The sequence below is a fragment of the Ambystoma mexicanum genome, chromosome 6q (genome assembly GCF_040938575.1).
Source record: "Ambystoma mexicanum isolate Mex_15411 chromosome 6q, UKY_AmexF1_1, whole genome shotgun sequence".
NCBI lineage: Eukaryota > Metazoa > Chordata > Amphibia > Caudata > Ambystomatidae > Ambystoma > Ambystoma mexicanum.
The window spans coordinates 847,760,008-847,780,436 of NC_090937.1; the positions used below are offsets into that span (position 1 = coordinate 847,760,008).

General features: G+C 41.4%; 1 protein-coding gene across 3 annotated transcripts in view; it reads right to left on the reverse strand.

Annotated features, from left to right (window-relative positions):
* Positions 1–20,429, reverse strand: part of MARCHF1 (membrane associated ring-CH-type finger 1) — a 1,944,794-nt gene that overhangs the window by 25,996 nt on the left and 1,898,369 nt on the right. The window lies entirely within an intron of this gene.

Consider the following 20,429-nt stretch of genomic DNA (forward strand, 5'->3'; position numbering starts at 1 on the left):
CGCTAAGCAGTGTTGGCAAGTGCCCACAGATTTCATCATTCGTCCAGTTGTGTCACCAGAGGTGGCAACAGGAACAATGTTATCGCTAGACTTACAAGGATTGTTGGTCTCTGACAAGAGGGATGTTGTGCTCAGAATAGACAAGGATGGGTGTGAGTGGCGCAGAGTGACAGATAATGAGCTGTTTAGTACCAAAGGGTGCAGTGCTACCTGATGGCAGTTCTAACTCCACCTCTATTTCTTGACGAAGACTTCAAACACATGCCTCCGCATTTGTGGACTACAGATCCACAGGATGTGGAACTACAAAAAGACGTGACCCCTGTGCGTATAAAACTGCAGCTAGGTGTGGTGCTACCTAGGGTAAAACAATATCCTTTATCAAGAGAGGCGGAAGAAAGTATCAGCAATACATGACAGGCCCTACAGGACCAGGGGATCATTGTGCTGTCCACATCTCCATGTAACATGGCAATATACCCTGTCAATAACTCAACATGGATCAATTGGAGAATGATTCAGGACTTACGCCCCCTCAATGTTATGGTACAGCAAGAATGTACAGTTGTTCCTAGCCCTGTGACAATTCTATGCTGTATCCCCAAAGAAGCCACATAATTATTATAATTATAATTGGTTATTTATAACACGCTTAATACCCAGAGCTTTCTAAGCATGGACCTGATGATCGAACCTTTGTTGCTCCCCGTCGTCTTGCTTCCCAGGCAAGCATGTTGCCCCTGAGATATACTCCTGAGACATACTTAACTGTAGTGGATTTAAAAAATGCATTCTTCTCGATTCCACTCCATCCTGAGTCAAGGTACTTCACGGCATTTACACAGGGCCAAATGCATTTTGAACACACTAGGTTACCTCAAGGCTACTGTGAGACTCCAAGCTTTGTTAAGTGTACTGCACGCTTATTTAGGGAACATTCAGGTACCCAGTATGAATATCCAGTATATGGACGATCTGATAGTGTGTAGGGAGAGTCAGCATCACTGCCGTAGGGATTCCACTATACTCCTACAATTGCTGGATCATAAGGGGTACAAGGTCGACAATGCTAAGTTGCAATACTGCAAATAGCAGGTGCTCTATCTGGGGCAGTTCATATCAGCGAATGGTAAAAGAATACTACCAGACAGGGCAGTGTTAGTACGCACCACCCCCAGACCCATCTCAGTTAAAGAAATGCAGATGCTTTTGGGGCTGTGCAACTTCTGTCGGGCATGGATCTTAGATTACACAGTATACATGAGAGCACTTCTGCAGGCCCTTAAGGAAACACAAAAAACAAAGTATAATAAGCTGCAGTGGACTGCAGATTTGATCAAACAGGTTGAGGATCTAAAAGAAGTGATTAGTTCAGCACCCATACAGGCCACTCCAGACTACACACAGGAATTGTTCTTGTTCTCACATTCAGATGGTCAGCTCATGACCCCAGTGTTGACAGAGAAGAGCACTAGGGGTCATAAGCCATTGGTCTATTACAGTGGCACACTGGATTCAGTGATGCAAGGGCAGTTTGTGTGAGAACAAGCATTAGCAGCTGCTGCATTTGGAATACAAACAAGTTCTACTGTTGTAATAGCGTGTTCAGATATATTGTATGCGGAACACTCTCTATTTGCCATCCTGCAAAGGTCAAAATCCACCCTGACTACACAGAGATCTTCAGCGTACAAGATTATTATTTCAAAGCCCCACATCCATGTGGTTAGATGCAAAACAGTGAATCCTGCCACCTTCCTAACAGATATACCCAATGCCGAAGATCTAATGGCGCATGACTGTGCCACATACGAGGGGGAGGAGGATGACATTCCTAAAGTGAAAGATTGTGCATTGACGGAGGTGGAGGTACTGTTCATTGATGGGTCATCCACAATTGTCCAAGAGAGTGGACAAAGACATACAGGGGCAGCATTGGTACAGCTTGAAGAAGGGGAGTACGAGACAGTGGTTATGAACAGATTGCTTATACATTATTCTACAAAGGCGGCAGAACTCATAGCACTCATCGAATCTTTGAGAGCGCCCCAAGGGTGCCATATCACAATATATTCAGATTCAGTGTACGCCACAACTGTGCACGCCAGTCTATCCCACTGGAGGAGGAGGGAGTTTCTGATGATGAATGGGTCTCCAGTGCAGCACTGCTAGAGACACTAATAGAAGCATTATCCCAGCCATTCTTTGTGGCGGTCATCAAGTGCGCCGCCCACACTAACGGGACAGATGAAATATCAATGGGCAGCCAAAATGGTGGCTTATCTGCCAAATAAAATGCCTGCTGAGTACATATTGACCACTCCACCAGCAAGCAAACATCCAACACCTTACGCAGCATTGACTATCTCCCAGATAATAGAGTTACAGGGAGTGGCACCAGAAACGGAGTATGAATTGTGGCTATGAACAGGATGCAAACAATCCCCAACAGATCTATTGTGGAGACAAGAGAGCTCCGAGATGACAGTAAAGCCCCAGAAGCTGCTGGCTGTAGCATTCGAACAGTTCCACTACCCATCCCACAGTTTGAAGCAGCACACCACAGCAGATACAGGAGAGCATCACAGAAATGGTTGTACATTGCACCACATGCACAAGTTTCAGTACAGGGAGGACACTGCAGAGGTTACGGGGCACATTCCCCCACCCTACTGGGCCCTTCTGTGAATTACAAGTAGATGTCAGCGACATGGGTGAGCGTTGCAATGGCTCCAGGTATTTTATAGTCGTGGTTTGCCCTTTCTCAAGGTGGTTGGAAGCAGGGCCTTGTGCACATCCGGATGGCAAATGTTCTGCTAGATTTTTGGTACATGATGTTTTCCGTCGATGGGGTGTGTGCAAGATTTTAAGTTAAGACAATGGCACACATTTTTTCACTGCTTCAGCACGTCACAGCATTACTTGGCATTACACACCAGATCTCCCAAGACCAAAGCTCTCCAAAACTCTTATTTTGTTCCCTTGTAATCATGGAACCATTTTGCCAAACAGCTTTCTACTTTCAATGTTAGTGAAATGTTTCTTTGTTGTCGACACTGCCCAGGTTGTGTTCCCTATTGTTGTGCACCATGATTAGGTTCCCCTGTATCCATGGAACCAGCTGGCCAATGCCACCATGCAATTGTTTCTGTACTGCATGTTCATGATGATCATTTGTTCTGCTCTGCCACTATTCTGTTTTGCTCTCGGTACTAAGTAAAACCTACTGTAACAGCGACACAGTGCTTAAGGGCCACTTTGTGTGCTTTATTAATACAAATAAATAAATAACTAAATAGATGTGTTCAATTTACCACCCACAGGCCAACAGCTCCGTGGAGAGGATCAACAGGCTTCTCAAAAGCAAATTGTCCAAACTGTTTATCATGTTGAAGAAGAACTGGGTATACTGTTTGCCCCTCGTCCTCTTTATTTTACATACAAAGACCACCATTTTTCATCTCATGAGGTGGTCACTGGTCGGCATATGCACACCCCCATATCTCCTGTAAGAAGGGCTTCAGACACACATAGGGCATCTGCAGTGTTAGCTGATGAGTGCAAAGATTATTTGACCACACTAGCGTGGGCAATTAAATCTGTCTCCCAACAGATTGCACCTCCCAGAATTGAGACGACCGACACATTGGATGTAGCAAATATGACGGGGACTAATCCTGAGTGCATAATCACACAACCTCTGCTGCCTGGTGACTTTGTGTACATTCAAAATGTCATACGTCTGTGGGACAACCCTCGGTTCCACTGGCCCTACAAGGTGGTTTTTTGCACTCCCCTTGCTGTGAAGGTAAGGGGCTTGTTGTGTTGGGTCCACCTCTCTGACGTTCACAGACAGCACGTCGGCAATGCAGTTATCTTAAAGGATTGGCAGTAGCACCTGACCCCTATCTACCTCATTGGCCTGTGTAGGCACAGAAAAGTGTGCAGTGTCACACTCCTCTAACAAGCTGAAGCTTAGCTGCTAGCTCAATATTTGACTTTTTTGCAGAGCTCTCTCTCTCTCTCTCTCTATTTTTCTCTATCTCCTTCTCTTTTTCTTTATCTCTTTTTCTCTCTTTCTCTCTGTAAAGGTATGTCTTGTAGGTCTCCTTTTTTTGTTCTATGTATTCTGCTTCCATTTCAGGAGAGAAGATGATGAATCTCACCAATGTAAATAACTGTTCGCTAGTAGGGATTCTAAGTGTAGATGCACAAATGATAATATACAGGCCTATGCCTATTACTGTGGAATGACTGTTGTTGCAGGTTTCTCTATGATATTGATGATATTATTGGGGATTCATTGGGGAGAGTATGTTATAGTGGGAGGTCCTATAAATGAGGGAATGGGACTGTATACTTAAATGTGACAGTACATATAAATGTTAATATTAGTCGATTTACATATATTAGTAGCAACATGAATGTTAACAGTAATAATGGAAATACATGTAGGAGTAGCAACAGTGTTGATACAAGTGATGATTACAGCAGGAATAACACAACAGCAAATGTACGTGCACAATTGGCAATGAGGGTAATAGTTTGTTTGTAGTAATTTGAGGACTATTTAATAATTCAAAACAATATGATGACATTTTCTAAAGCAATGTTGAGGCTGGCACCCCTGAGAGCCCGTATAGAATAATGAAAAGGGAAGTACAAAAAAAGTATGATACATATCAATGGCTGGGTTTGGATGGGAAGAAGTATATGAACTTTATTTTCGCAGCAAGAGTATAGTCTTTGTTGGCTTGAATCAATCTTGCAGTAAGACTCTCCCTATTCCAGACATGATGAATGGAATGGCAGCTGTGATGGGTTACTACTGGGTGTGTGACCAACAAGCTTACTTGCACCTCCCGCCATCATGGAGGGGCTGTTGTTTGCTAACCACACTGCATTCAGCACTACTAGCAATCCCAGAAGAACACCTGAAGGGGGGAGCATTGCCTGCCGAGGAGCCAACTTGTTCCCCCCACATTCGAAAAAGAAGAAAAGAGCCTGTTGTCCACACAAGAGCTCTGCATCCTGCCAGGGAAATGACAGTTCCAGTTCAACTAAAGAGGAAGAAAAGATCGAAGTACATATCCAAAGACTGTTCTGTATTGCTTGCTGAAATACCAGAGGAATACCGACTCTTGAGCTCAGCTGAATAGGTTTTCGCATCCCTACTGTTGCCGTGAGTGCAGGCCACAGCAAAAGCCAAATGGCTGAACATTGTGCACTGGGAGCTGGTCCAGCTCACGAATGACACAGAGAAAGGGTTCAACTTGATCAAGGTTGAGTTGCCGGCATTGAGACTTATGACGATGTAAAACCACTACGTGTTGGACATGATAACCGCAATGGAAGTCAGGGTTTGCAAAAAGTTTGAGAATTGCTGCTACACATTTGTGCCTTTGGAAGATGCAGAGAATGTGTCATTATCCCACATCATTGTAGCCATCCATGACCTGCGTGTTCAAATGAAGAAGGAGTACAGGAGAGTGACTAGCACACCTTAACATTTAAATGGGTCCCGTCTTGGCTAGGAGCGATTATGAAGATGTTGATGCCCATTATCGTGCTCACCCTAGTTATCTTCTGCACCTGCCAAATGGGCTCCGATGTTGTGCCTATGTGGCACACAATAGCGCTCGAATGATGGTACCAATTGGGGTTTTCAAAAGCATCCCTCGAGACAAAAGACAGTGAAGTACAGACTGTTATCCCACAGAATGGCCCCAAGTATGAAATGCTCTCCATCCCATATGGAAATGAAGTGGACCTCCCATACCACACTCATTGCTCCACCCCCGGATCCAGAGAACTACACAGAGGTTTGGGTCGACCCGGCGGAGAATGGGGGATGCATCTATATGACTTGCTCATCTGAGGAATATGCACATAGGGGGGAGAGTTTGCAGTCAGTATGCAGGGCTAGGGCACCAATAAAGGGACCACAGCCATACGTGGAAGCAGAGAGGAGACAGCAGGAGCAAAGGAGTATTAAGGAGTTAGTTACTGTAGAAGTAACAAAAGAGGGAATGTTGGGAAGGGAATGACCCGTCACACTCCCCTAAGCACTTTAGAGTAAGGCAAGCTGCATTCAAAGCACTATGATGGGCCAGTGGGAGGAGGAAAGAGTAGGACCCCAACCCAATATTATCAACCCAATAGTGTAGGCCAAGGCACGAGGAAGACTGCCATTTTGTATAGATGTTAGTGACCATAGTTAGGATACAACGCCTGCACTGGGAAAGCGGCATTTCATGCACTAGGCCCTAATTGTGAGATGAGGGAAACTTCCAGCCATGCCCAAGCTCCCATGAGGACAACCCACACGGCCAATCATTCAGGGGCGTGCCTTCAACATGTATTGTTTAACATCTATAATAGGCCAAATAACAGCACCCCACCTTGCCTAGTAGGGAAAATACAGGAATTGCTTAACATCTGGGAGGATACGGATATCAATAAAATACACTTTTTAGTGGCGAGTGATTTGAACCTTCAGCTTGAGCCTTTAAGGGATATAGAAGGGCTGTGGGATGGTCAATATGAGGCATGGGGAATTCCAGCCCTCGTTGCAGCCTTTCCAAAAATATCGCAATGGCAAGCTATTGAGACTGCACTGTTACTTTATGAGCTCGAGTTGAGAGCATGTAATGGCAGGTTCCCCAAAGACCAACCGGCCAACAAGTCTTTTGTAGGAGCTAACTGCTCCTCTTGTATAGATTAGGTATTTACATTGGCTATGGATTGGGAGGCAATTATGTCCTTTGCAATTGTGAACAGGTATGAGTAAGCTATTACCTGTCACCTTTTGGCTTTTGGCTTTAACCGTATTTGCCATACGGTTAAGCAGGAACAACCTGAGAAATCTAATATCAAACCAGGAATCTATAAGGCAGCTTTGGGGCATATTACCAACATTGCCTTGATAGGATGAATTGATCTTGGGGTTATGCGTGAATTTGATGCCATGCTAGGAAAAATATTACCATATATAGCGTGCTCCAAACCTATGGAAAAAATAAAACATTAGCAAAGGAGCGGTGGTATGCTACTGAATGTAGAACAGTCAAGGTGAAGCTGGTTTACTGCCTGCAAGCTGCCTTACATACCCCCAACCTGCGCTGCCTGGTGTACAGGGATCTGCTCTGTGCCTATAGAGCATGCTACAAAACCATAATTAAGAAAAAGAAAGCCACGTTTTCCAAATACAAATGGGATGAGCTATTGCTATCTATTGATCGGAGTGATTCAGTAGCATTTTGGAAAATGATTTCAGGTAAAGACGTCAATGGGGATGCAACATTCCACATTAGTACAGATGATTGGTTTCGTCATTTTTCTGAGCTGTATGGATCCAGCTGTGATTGTGCATCTTCTAGGGTCCAAACTAGTATACCTTGAGATGAAAGTCAGCAAGCTGGGGGGGAGGGCTGTTTTTAAACTCAATTTTGGACAAGTTTGTGAGGAAATTAAGATGCCAAAGAGTGGGAAAGCAACAGGCCCATAGAACCTCCATCGATCTCTTTAAAGAAAAACCGCTTGTCTGGGCTCCTGTGACCCTGCGTCTTTTTAATGCAGTAATTATTGTGAATAAGTTTCACTTGTCCTGACGCAAGGCAGAAATTGTACCTATATAAAAAAAGGGAGGAAGGGATACCCCGGTCATTTATCGACCTCTATTCCTGCTAACTAGCCTGCAGAAGATATTTGCTAAAACCACCTTGAGACATCTCCAGGAGTGGGCAGATGTTGGAGAGGATAACAACAACCTTCAAGCCGAGTTTCAATCCTGCAAAACTACTCTTGATCACGGTTTGTGTCTATTTCTGCTGGTGCAAAAATACATTGTGCTAAAGAAAGTAAAGTTGTATGCCATCTTCATGGATCTGAAAGTAGCCTTCGATGCGGTTCCACATGACTTCCTATGGCAAGTTCTGCAAAGGAGAAAAGTTCCCAAACATTTCCTATCTATTGTGCAGGCTCTTTATCCGAACAATCAGGCAGTAGTTCGTCATGTGCTGGGGGGTGAACTTGCAGACCCATTTGAAGTTGGAAAGGGGGTAAGAAAGAGCTGTATCCTTGTCCCTTCACTATTTTGCATTTACCTCAATGAGGAAATTGAGGAACTGTTGCAAAACTGCCTGGATCCTCCCGAACTAGGCAGTGATAGGTATCCTGCATTATTTTTGGCAGATGATGCAGTTCTCCCATAAACCTTTCCCATGGGTTTTAAAATCTGCCATGGAGTGTTTATTGTTGAAATGTAAAGAGCTGGGATTACCGTTAAATGCAGGGGAAACTAAGATTTTGATCTTTAGAGCCTGGCACATGAAACGCTGGGAGCTAAATATCTTCGGGGATGGCAGCAGGTTGGAGAAAGTCTCCATCTATGACTATTTGGGCATTAGATTAGCAGGGACTGGTTTATGGTCAGCCCACGTTGAAAAAGCCTACACCAATCTGGAAGGATACCTGTGATTGTATCTAAAAATGTAATAACGAAAAAAAAAATGTAACAAACTGAAAATACTGAATAAATACAGAATTTTCATTTTTTTATTTGGGGCGTTCCGATCCCCAAGCCCCTCGTTTCCTTAGGTTTATAACTCCACCTCAAACCTCCCCACCTGTTTTAATCCTTTAGCCCACCCCATACATCATTTTTACTAAAATGTTGGTGTTTTTCAATATTTTGGGTTAGTTAAACATATTATTTTTTATTCTCTATTCGTTAATAATGCTGGATACCATCTGGAAAAATACAGTGGAGCTGCAACAGGATTTTCTTCTGTAGACATGGTAGGGGTATTGTGTCACAGGCACTTTAAATATATAATAAGCAGGCTAAATCATTGGCCCTTTATGCTGCAGACATCTGGGGATTTGCTAACACACAGGACCTGGATAAAGTTGAAAATACATTTCTGAAAAATCTTCTTATGTGACTGCAGTGCATACAAAATGCTCTGCTCCATATGGAGATTGATTTACGCCCCATTGGGGCGAGGTTGCGCTGAGACTGGTGATGTACTGGGTCAGGCTGTGGTGGTGCACCGGGCCTAGTTAGATATCGGAAAGCCTTAGCACACGTTATAGAAGCAGAGGATGTCAAAGCTTTACTGTGGCATGTCTACCTAAAAACACCCTTGTTGCGTACCAGAACAGTTTGCGGACAAACCCATCTCCAATTGATAAAGAAACAGCTATGAAGATGAAAAAGGCAGCACTCATTTTAGTCAGAATTTAGATGGAGGAATTAAGCTCGGAACTGGATCTGGGCTTGGGATACCTCGAACAAAGCAGACTTTAGATTTGAATCCTACTTAGCCACCATCTTTCCTTCCTTTACACAGGCACTTTACCTGGAGTTTAGGTTAGGTATACTGAGAGTAGTCTGCTTTGTGGGAGAGGTGAGGAAACAGTATTGCACTTTATGCTAATTTGTGATGAAAGTCTTAAGGGGTGCCTATCTTATTTTTAATCTGATGCTCATCTGCAACACTATGGAGGCAATGACTGTCTGCAGATATACCAATGAAACACATATTGTGCACCAAGTGGCCAAGTATATCCATTGTGCCTGGCTATGTAGGAGCCAGTTAATGAAATCCATAGGAGATTAGGTAAACCCTGTATTGCTTGTAACTCTAGGCCTGCTCTATTTGCTTTGGGGGTAGAGGTATTGGGGAAGCTGCACTTGCACTTTCTGAACTTTGGATTTATATCTGGAAAGCAGACTGTTGTGTATTGTCTTTCCCTGCACCCTGCCCTGTATGCACGGAATGCTAGCAGTGACTGACATGGAGTGCTGTGTGTGAGAATGTTATGCTATGAATTGTCCTGTGAATGTGCAGTTGAGAAGATAGGTTGACTGAGAGAGGATGCCATTGGATGTTCTGTCCATATTACTTACCTGATGTGGCCTAAATGTATGTACCTGGAGCTGGAACTTAGTAAAGATGTTTCCTGTTCCCACAATGCTGTCAGTGTGTAGTTTTTGGCCAGGAACACAAATTAACATAGACCCCTTAAAGTATTTTCTTGCGTGCTAGTTATGTACTTTATCTGTTTTAAATGTAATGCATTTTCAACAAAATAGTTATATTTTGTATATGCCTTAACACTAATGTCGAATGAATGTCATAAGAACTGAACTGAACTTACAACCAACATATTCTTAATTATTCAAGAGTATATATGATTCACTACCAGTTATCAATTTGTGAATCAGCCACTTGGTATTTTCTGTACACACACCAACACACACACTCACAATATTTTGCCCACTATTCCTAGGTTTTTAGATACCTATCCCCCCAACACCTGCTTAATACTCTAAAGATCATGTGTGAACACACCCATGAACACATGCATGATAATCTTAAATTCATGTATTGCTGCACCTAATATATTTTGCCCAAATAACTGATTCCCAAACTCTTAGGAACTTGCAAGTCTACATCCAACAGCTAATGTGCAATACTCATACTGTGAGAAGTTCCATCTGCCCAATGTGTTGACACAGGTTTTTACATTTTTGGTGGTTGTCTGCACTGTTTATTGACCCCACGGGAAGCCTGTTGCCTATACACTTCTGGAAAATGCATCTTTCTGCTGCATGGACAGACCCTGCATCAGTCCCATAGAGGGTTAAAACTGGCATGGATGAGAGAAACATTTTTCTTTCTTAAGCCTGACCTTTGATTTTTCAATAAAGCTGCCAGACCTATCGCAAAGACGGCCCAGGGACTTTATAATCATTGTCCTTCTTAAACAGTATTAATTAGAGTTTTGATATATTCAGGTGGCAGTGAACGAAAAATTCATTTTTCGGGCAATATATGCAACCATGTATAAAAGAAACAAATCTGTTGTCAAATTAGCTCTACTTTAATAAAAATTTGTGATAAAATATCTAAAGTCTACTTGAGTTTCAGCCAGGACACTCACACTTTGCTAATGGCCGTTGCTTGTCAAGAATATCTCCCCAGAGCATGTCTTCTGGAAACTGACATGGAGAAGCCTCGCAACAGATTTGACCTCATCAGATTGTAAGGCACCATCTCCTGCTCCCTTTTTTTTCCAAGATGACTTTTGCATTTTGTGAATCCTATCCAACCATACCCATAATGAATGCTCATTTGCCTGGGGGTTTGCTTTTGTAAATTTCCTTCAAATGTCTAGTAATTGGACCATACAATCATATAATATGCCTCTTTATTAACTTATTAAATTATCTTTTACTTTATTTTCTTGAACTTTTAACCCAATGGCAAGAATTATGCCTTTTATAAGGCTTCATCTTGGTTCATGCTACACAATAGAAAGCCAGTGTATATCACAGGGGACTGTTCTAGTAACTTTTAACAACACCTCCTCCAAATTGAGTTTTTTCTTGCATCTACATTCTTTCTTGCCTACACTCACTAACACATATCCAGAACACTTTAAGTAGTCTACCTTTGTTAGGATATGCTCATGATTATGGCACGAGTCAGTAAAATATTCTTGTGATACTCTGTTATTAACATACATCTCTCATGGAACATATAAAAAGGCCAATGAACAGATTTGTTTAATAGAACAGCAAAAGTACAACGAGAACTATTTATTTGAACTCACTCGTTTTGGTATTGGAATACACTCAAAATGGCTACATATTCAGTTGCTCTAGATAACCTATTCAAGCACTCCACATTATTTGCCCAGTCCCACTTGAACATTGTCTTTTACAAATCCTGACAAAAACACCATAATTGGTGTGTTCAAGATATAGTTAAAATCAATTTTAGCCATGCATTCATCACAACCCAACATAACCTATCCAATTAACAGGGAGTAGTTAGATTGATCACTATAGTCAGCTTCTCTTAAACCAACATACAAAATGTGCAATTGCACCAAACTAATTTTATGCATATACATTGATTTTATTAATCATGGATCGTCCAAAGAGTGATGCCAATGCTAATTCATTGCATATCAAACAAATAGATGCACACTGGGGCAAAGTAAGGATCTCCATGTATGTCCTTCCAAATTGTTGATCCATTCTAATGAAAACATCTGTGCTTCACATCCATGCTATAAAGAGCAAATGGTACAATTTACTGTTTATAAATAGTAATCATTGGAACGAGAAACAACCATGTTTTAGATCGAATTTCTAATTTTGGCGATTAACAGACATATCTTGGTAATCATTTTGGCTTGCATCCTGGACTGACATTTATTATTGTCAATTGTGCTTCCAATGTAGATCACATCAGACATCTCTTCAAGAGCACTCTGATTCAAAGACCACTTGACAGATTTAGTTCTTCCAGAAGCCCCAAAGACTATCATAGATGATTGCTTAAAGCTGATGTCTAAATTGTTAACACCCCCATAGGCCCAAACTGCGGCCAGGGTTCCTTGCAGCCAAATCAGTGTATGGTCAAATACTAGAGGGTCGGTCTGCATAAACTAGCCAAGAAAAAGTAGTTGAGGCTATCCTCGGAGGAACATTCCTTATATTGTTCATAGCAGTAAACAGCAAAAACAAAGAGCTGATGGCTGGAAGGTTTAGAATGAATCTTAATCCTCTGGTAATTGCTCTGGGCAACCCTCCAGACCATCTTTCTGTACCTGCCAATCCATTACAGAAAGGGGAAAGACCATATGCAAATCAGGCTTGGTCCCACCATAGTGGTAAACAGGGCAACCAAATGTAAAGCTGTTGGCTGTCTCCATGACCACCAGTCTGGCTTCAGAGCTGCCAGAAGCACGAAAACTGCTCTCCAGAACATCCGTGAAGATCTGCTCTCCAACCTTGACTCTAACATTCCCTCTGTCCTCATCCTCCCCGATCTCTCTTCGGTCTTTGACATGGCCAACCATACCACCCTGCTCAACTGTCTCTGGGATAACCTGGGTATCACTGATCAGGCTCTGGCCTGGCTGACCTCTTTCCTCTCTGATCGACCCTCCCAGGTCCAACTTGGGTTATTCCTATCATCTATCTTCCTCTCTACCTGTGGTGTTCCGCAGGGGTCTAGCCTCTCGCCCTGGCTTTTCAACCAATACCTGGCAACTCTAGCCCACTGCATTGCCACTTTCTGCTCAAATTTCCAGTGCTACGCTGATGACACTCAACTCATTTTCAAGCTGCCCTCGGCCACCTCCTCTCCCTCTCGCATCTCTGATTGCCTAACTGCCATTCAAGATTGGTGTGCCGCCAATGATCTTTGTCTGAATGCCAGCAAGACAGAGATCCTAATCATTGGCACACCTTCACCATCCTTTTCCCTCATTCTCTGGCCGGCCTCCCTTGGCCCTCCTCCGACCCTCACCTGCAAGGCTAAGAACCTCAGGGTCATCTTTGACTCCACACTTTCCTTCTCCGCCCACATCTCAAACTTCCTACTGCACCCCCTCAGAGGTACTCTGCCTTTCCTCTCTTTCCCCCAGAAGCTCATGGTTTGCCAAGCTCTGGTTCTCTCTAGGTTGGACTATTGTAACTGCCTCTTTCTAAATATACCTGCCTCTTCTCTCCGCCCTCTGCAACTAATCCAGAACAGGACTTTGAGACTTGTCCTTGGCCTCAAGCCCTGGGATTGTATCTCTCCAGCTCTGAAATAACCCCACTGGCTTCCAGTGGAAGCAAGGATTACATTCAAAACTCTCTGCATTGTCCACAAGGCTTTCTGGAGCCTGGGTCCAAAATACCTTCAGCTATCCCTCTGCAAATACCTCTCCTCTCAAGCTCTTTGCTCCTCTACCTCTAACTCCCTTAGGGCCCGTTGTTTTTCAAAGAAACAAGCTGGGGGCAGATCTCTGTCTTCGGCTGGGGCCTCCCTCTGGAACAGCCTCCCTGCCACTCTAAAACTTGAGGAGAACCATCTCCGGTTCCGGAAGCACCTCAAGACCTTCCTCTTTTCTTCTGCCTTCGCTCCCCCTATCCGCTGCTGATCTGTTCTCTCTTGTCACCGTGCACCTAGCCACCCTCTGTCGTCCAGGCCCAGCTACCTGCCCACCCTGCCACCCTCCCGCACTGCCTCCGGGCCACCCCCTGCACTGGGGTCTGTATCTGAACCCATATAGCCCCCCCTTTTGGAAGCTGGGTCAGCTAAGTTATACAAGGCTCTGATGCCCTATACTGTTATATTATCTTCATATATCTAACTAGTTTTCTTACATCCTTCACAAAAAACCCATGGGATAATTTCACTGAGTTAAAATGTATACTGATATGTTGTGTTTGTGAGAGTGGTGGTGGGAAAATCCTAACCTTTAACAGCAGCTGTAGAAGAACCTGGGGTGAGGGCAGATTGGGAATTGTGTGGAATGCATGTATTTTCAATTATTTGCTGGTTCACTCTCCACAATTGCAAAAAATGGAATGCCAGACAATGAAACATTGTCCAGGCAGCAATATTTGCCTATAGATGAATTAAGCACATTTCCCTGAGTCATGAATGTGTACAGATTCTTTTGATTTAATGGATTTAATTGTGCATGTATACGTGAGATATGGGTATTTCCTTCTATTTGTTTGTTTCCTCTGCACGCTTCTCTTAATTTAGTTTTTCTGGACAATGGCTTTCACAGAGGATCTCTTTCTGTTCTCCTATCAAAATGTACCCACAGAGATGATTAGGATCAAGATACAACTAAGCCACTGTTCAGGATCATTTGAGCATTTCTTTTATTCATATACGTTCCAAGTGGATATACCATATGACTGTAAATCCTTCCCCAAGTATCCTGAGCACTATCTCTCTCTCGGGCCCTCCCACTAATCTGTAAGGTCAGAGGACAGGATCTAGATTGTAGCACTTCTTCTGGGATGATTCCGGCAGGTGGGGGCGCAGAGGCAAAACAGATAGGCAACAAATGTACAGTAAGTTCTCTTGGGCTCAACTCAAAAGTCTCTGGGTTGCATCATGCTTAATCACAGGTTTCCTTCTAGCTACTTTGCAGGATACAGTCACTCACTGTGCTGTGGTGTCTAAGTGTTGCCCAGTCTTCTTCCTTGGTTTGCCAAATTTCAGGTTCAGTGGCTCTACTCCCTCTTCTCTTCTTGCTGGTCCGCAATGCAATTTACTGCATTATTTACAGGCTCCAAAAGTGTTGATTGTCAAACACAAGCAACTGTGAAGGGCAGCCTTTGATGTTTCCAGGTCCACCCCAAGGCTGCTACCAGGCAGCAGGCTGCCTGGCTGGGGCTAGAGACTGGTTTGGTGGATGTAATCTCTCTCCATGCCTGAGGGTTCTAACTCCGGTCCCCCTCTTTATCCTTCACACACATCTCTTCCTTGTTATACTTCCCCTTCTCCAAACTTCTCCCGATTGTCTTCCTCCTCTATTCCACTCTCCCTCTTTCCTCCTTCTTTCCACCCTCCTACACAATACATACACATATGCTGCTGTTGTAAAACAAACATTTTCTGGATGGCTGTGCCCAAACATGGCCTGGCTGGCTGCACCAATATTTGCCTTTATCCCCACATTGGAACGCCCATGTTGGTTTTGCCCCCAATGCCATTAATATTGCTATGCCACTGTAGGAAAATATAACCATACTGGCTACACCAATGTAGGCCACTATTCATAAGTAAAAAAGTTGTCATTTTGGCTTTGGGCATAATGTAAGTAAAAATGACATACCAATTTAGGAAAACATGTCAATAGTGGTTGCACCAATGCCCCTGACCCCCTTATAAGAACACTCACCATGTTAGCTTTATTATAATGTCAGTACCAATGCCATGCCACTGAAAGATAACATATCCATAATGGCTGCACCAATGTTCCTGCTAATTATTTTTCTTTAACTGCAGGAAGTGTTTGCTTTCGTGCAGTCATTTTATTCCATGTGAGCAACTGTATAATGCTGTAATACATTTTTGGAGCATGCATAATTAGAGAGCTATCACCTCTGAATTGAATGTGCAAGGGAATTTCTGCCTTTCTAATCAGGGCACGTCTTTACAAATCAGTGTTAAAGGTGCATTATACACACTAAATGTTGGCTGCAAAAACAAATGTTATTTTTTATTTTATTTTATGTGCATTTTGGTTTACAATTGAACCTTAATCACAATTCAAAAAGAAAATGTTGATATATTTAAAAAATGACAATATTGCATACAAGATCAATAGAAAAGGGTTACCATATAAGATAAATAAAACAATATTAGATGCAAGATACACAGTTCGTTTTATACAAGGAAGAAATGAAAATATCATATTATGTGGTCTCACAACACTCAGTTCTAATTAATTATGTATCTGAGATTGTTATTTTAAGGACACTTCATATATTACAATTTACATACATTTTATTAAAATGTAAATTTAAAATGTATATAAAAGGTCAGTTTATAATTCATAATTAATTTGGTTCTGTTTCATAAAAAAAGTTAAAATCCATCAATTTGACACACTGATTATTAACTATGAGTTCATATGAACTTCTATTTCATTAAAAACAAAATAATTAATATTTATTAGGTTTAACTGTATAGCACAATGGCTAGATCATATAGAGAGATCTAGTGTGGATTACTTATTTCCCACACTCAAGGTTTAGCATTTTCAGGTACTGAATTGTCAAGATATTTAGTGAAATTCGGTTTGCATTGAATATCTTGTGCCACAATTGTTTAGGCTTTAGTAATCTAAATTTGCTAAGGTATCTGTGGAAATGCTCTTTCCTCCAAAGAGCTAAGCTTGTGCAGTTTGGTCAAACAATGTTCTAAAGTTTCACTCTCAGTTGTGATGGTACAAAATCTGCAGGAGGTATCTGGAGATAGCTGTTTGGATCTTGAAGCTGCTAATGCTTTAGTTGGCCATAGATTGAATCGTAGTTGCATAATATGCACTCTATAATTTTGGTCCGGGAATTTCCAAATGTATGTGGGAACTTTATGGAGTGGTTTAATTGTGAAGTTCCCAAATTGAAATGCTTTATATTGCTTACATTTGTCCCATAGTGTGATCCAATCATAGTGGCAAAGTCTCTTTTTGGCCCGCTCACTGTTCCGCATTAGTAAGGTGGGATCTACGTCAGCATCTTTCATGATGTTCATACAGTGTTCTTTCCAAGGTTTCAATGACTTGACGTTCTTTCCCTCTAATGCATTAGCAAGAGCTGGTAATCAAGTTGGGGCAAGGTTATCAGTCGTTAGACATTTCCTGTATAGTGCTAAGGCTTGCCGTGCCATTATTGTCTGGATTGATACTAAACCCAGTTCATATCTAATTATTTTGATTGGGAAGCTTTTAGGTTAGGGATAATATAGATGTCCAATATATTCCCTCAATCAGGTTCCAATTAGGCTGATTATCTTGCAATTTTGCCTGTGCACCATATGTGACTATCGGAATGACTTAACATTATAATTGTTATGCAAGAAAATTAGCCATTTCCTTTTATCAATTTCCCTTAGGAGGTCAAGGTCTCCATTTTGTATTTAATTTAATTTTTACATGCCATATCTTTTATGTTATCATTGATATTCTGACCAAGATATCTGAACTCATGGACTTGTTCCAATGCTTGAGTGCCAATTATCCAATTATGTAGTAATTTTTAGTTTTTATTCCTTGACAGTATTAAAATATTTGATTTCTTTATATTGATCGTTAGATAGTTTTCTTCTGCATATGTTTGCAAGTCAGTAAGTTTTCTTTGTAGTCCTATTGACGTTTGATCTACTATGACTAGATCGTCCACATAGAGTAACCACGAAATTTGGAGTCCTCCAACTTTAGGTGGGAATGATCTTGTGCTTTCCAATGGGATATTGATGTCTTTGATATAGAAATTAAACAATGTGGAAGCAAGAATGCACCCCTGTTTTAAACCTCTATAGGTAAATATAGGCTTAGATAATAGGTCCTCTTGATTCATGTTTATCTGAATTTATGTATTTGTATAAAATTACTGAATTAAATTAAGTATGTAATGTGCCTTCTATCAGCATTTGCCATAATAATTTCCTGGAGATGGAATCAAGTGCTTGTCTGAAATCAATGAAAGCAAGATAAACCAGTTGGTTAGTTAGTATTACTTGTTTTTTAATTGCATTTGTAATCAGTAAATTCACTGTAGTGCCTAATCCTGCTCCAAAGCCTGATTGATGTTTATCAACTTGGATTGTATTTATTAACCATTTGAGCAGATCTCTTAGAATAATTCTAGCAAACATTTTCCCACGTATTTCAATGAGGGTTATAGGTTTGTAATTTAGGGAATCTGTGCATTTTCCTTTGTGGAATATAGGAATAATTATGGACTTTTCCCAAGAAAATTGAATTATTTGAGTTTTGATGATTTTGTGGAATATTACATTAAGAATGCAGGCCCAATTGTCCGGATGGGCTTACAAGGTGGCATATGATAGCCCATCTGGTCCCGGCACACAAGAAGTACTTAACCTTTTGATTAGAATGATAATGTCCAATTGATCAAATACTAAGCGGCTGATATGATCATTGAGTTGGTAATGGAGTTGAGGTGGGTTTTGAGGTTTTGCAAATATCTTAGTCAAATATCTTATCCAAATTGGTTCCTTTATTACATTGAGAAGACAAGATGAAGTTAGGTTATTACTACTCTCCTTTAACCATTTCCATATTTCTCCACTCGATTTGGAAACCACAGCCTTTAACATACTTTCAGCCGCTATTTGGAGTTTCTTTATCTTATATTGTTTGATGCAATTTTTATACCTTGTTCATATATTTATAGTGTGTATTGATCTCTCCGTAGGAGAGGAGGCCAATAGGTGTTTAAGCTCATTGTGCATGGCTGTTTTCTTGTTTTTAATGATTGCATCATATGGATGTTTTTGGATCATTCTCTGGCACATCCCCCTAAAGGAGAAATCAGCAAAGAGATGCAAGGTCTCATTAGATTCTAGTTTTTAGAGCTATTATGCATTATTCCCTCTTCTTGCAGTTGCGTAGTTAGCTTTCGTAGTTTCAATGGTGTGCATTTTATTCGGTTTCTCCCTTCTAGCAGATCAAAGCGTGGAGTGTAAAAATCAGCAGCATTCTGGGTCGCTGGCTTCCACGTAATATCCAGCATACTATGGTCACTATATATTGTTGGTATGACTTTGAAAGATTCTATTTTCTGGACAGTGGCACGTGTAGTAAATACATAGTCCAGAATAGAGGATGACAGTCCCCGATTCCAGGTGGCATTAGAGGGGACATCTCCGTCAACTGTTCCATTTAGCATTATGAAGTTTCGGTCTTTCATAAGTCGCATCCAGCACATTGCTTGGGACAATGAGATACACTTGCTTACAGATATGCATTTCATGTTCAGAGCACCCACAGTTAATACTGTTGAAATAGTAACATCAGTTGCAATTAGAAATAACATATCCCTCACCAATTTAAAATACACATTATCATGTATAGCAGTTGGATTCCAAATAGATTGAGGATGGCTGTATTATTTCCGAGAAGACCCAAGTCATCTAGTGTGGATAATTTTGTTAATTGGATGCCTGGATGCGGAGAGGCCCATGGAGATAATTTACTTCTGAGGGACAATTTTGCAGCAGTCAGGAAGCCCGATGACGGTCTTCCTTTGGTACGTTTGACTGCATGAATCCAGGAAATTTCATATCCTGGCCAAGTTGGTTGTGTCATGATCCAGGTTTCTTGAAAGGCAAGAATATCATAGGTATTTAGATACTGTTTGGTGTTTTCTCTCATCAGATGTTTGAATCTTCTAGTGTTCCACACTGCCATCCTCATAATCACAGGGTTAGTTATGGCCTGGCATTAATATTCTTTTTGCCGCGTTGTTTCTCCAATTGCTTTGGACAGCCACGCCCATTTTGAGTTTTTTGGCAGTTGATAGTTAAGGGTTCAAACTTAGAGAAACTATAAATGTCTTTTAATGCTGTATTCAAATATCTCCTTTGCCTTTCATTATTTGATAACATTTTATTTTTTAATCCAATTTAAGCCCATATTGCTTTAATTCATGTTTTATTTTCCATATTATTTCTTTAATAATTCATGATGGAATCATCAATTCAATTGTGTCCGTATGTTTATTATTCATGAATTTAATGAACTGGAAATCAAGTGATTGTATTAGATTAAGGCTCGGTATCAATTTAAATACTGCAAACACAGTTGTTCTGTTAGGGAAAGGATCATATCTTGGTTTGTCTATCATCATTATGGTCAGGGTATCTGATTGTCTTATCGATGTGTCTTTATTTTGAGCATCAGTTTCATTATTCCTCATTCTTGATGTCGAATACTGTTCTCGAGCAGGAGAGTGACATAATTCTCTAATTTGTACTTTTCTTTTGGGGCTTATCGGCATTTCTTGCATTCTATTTTATCATTACTTACACTGGCCCTCATTACGACCCTGGCGGAGTGGGTTTACGCCAGCGTTATTCGCGGCGGAC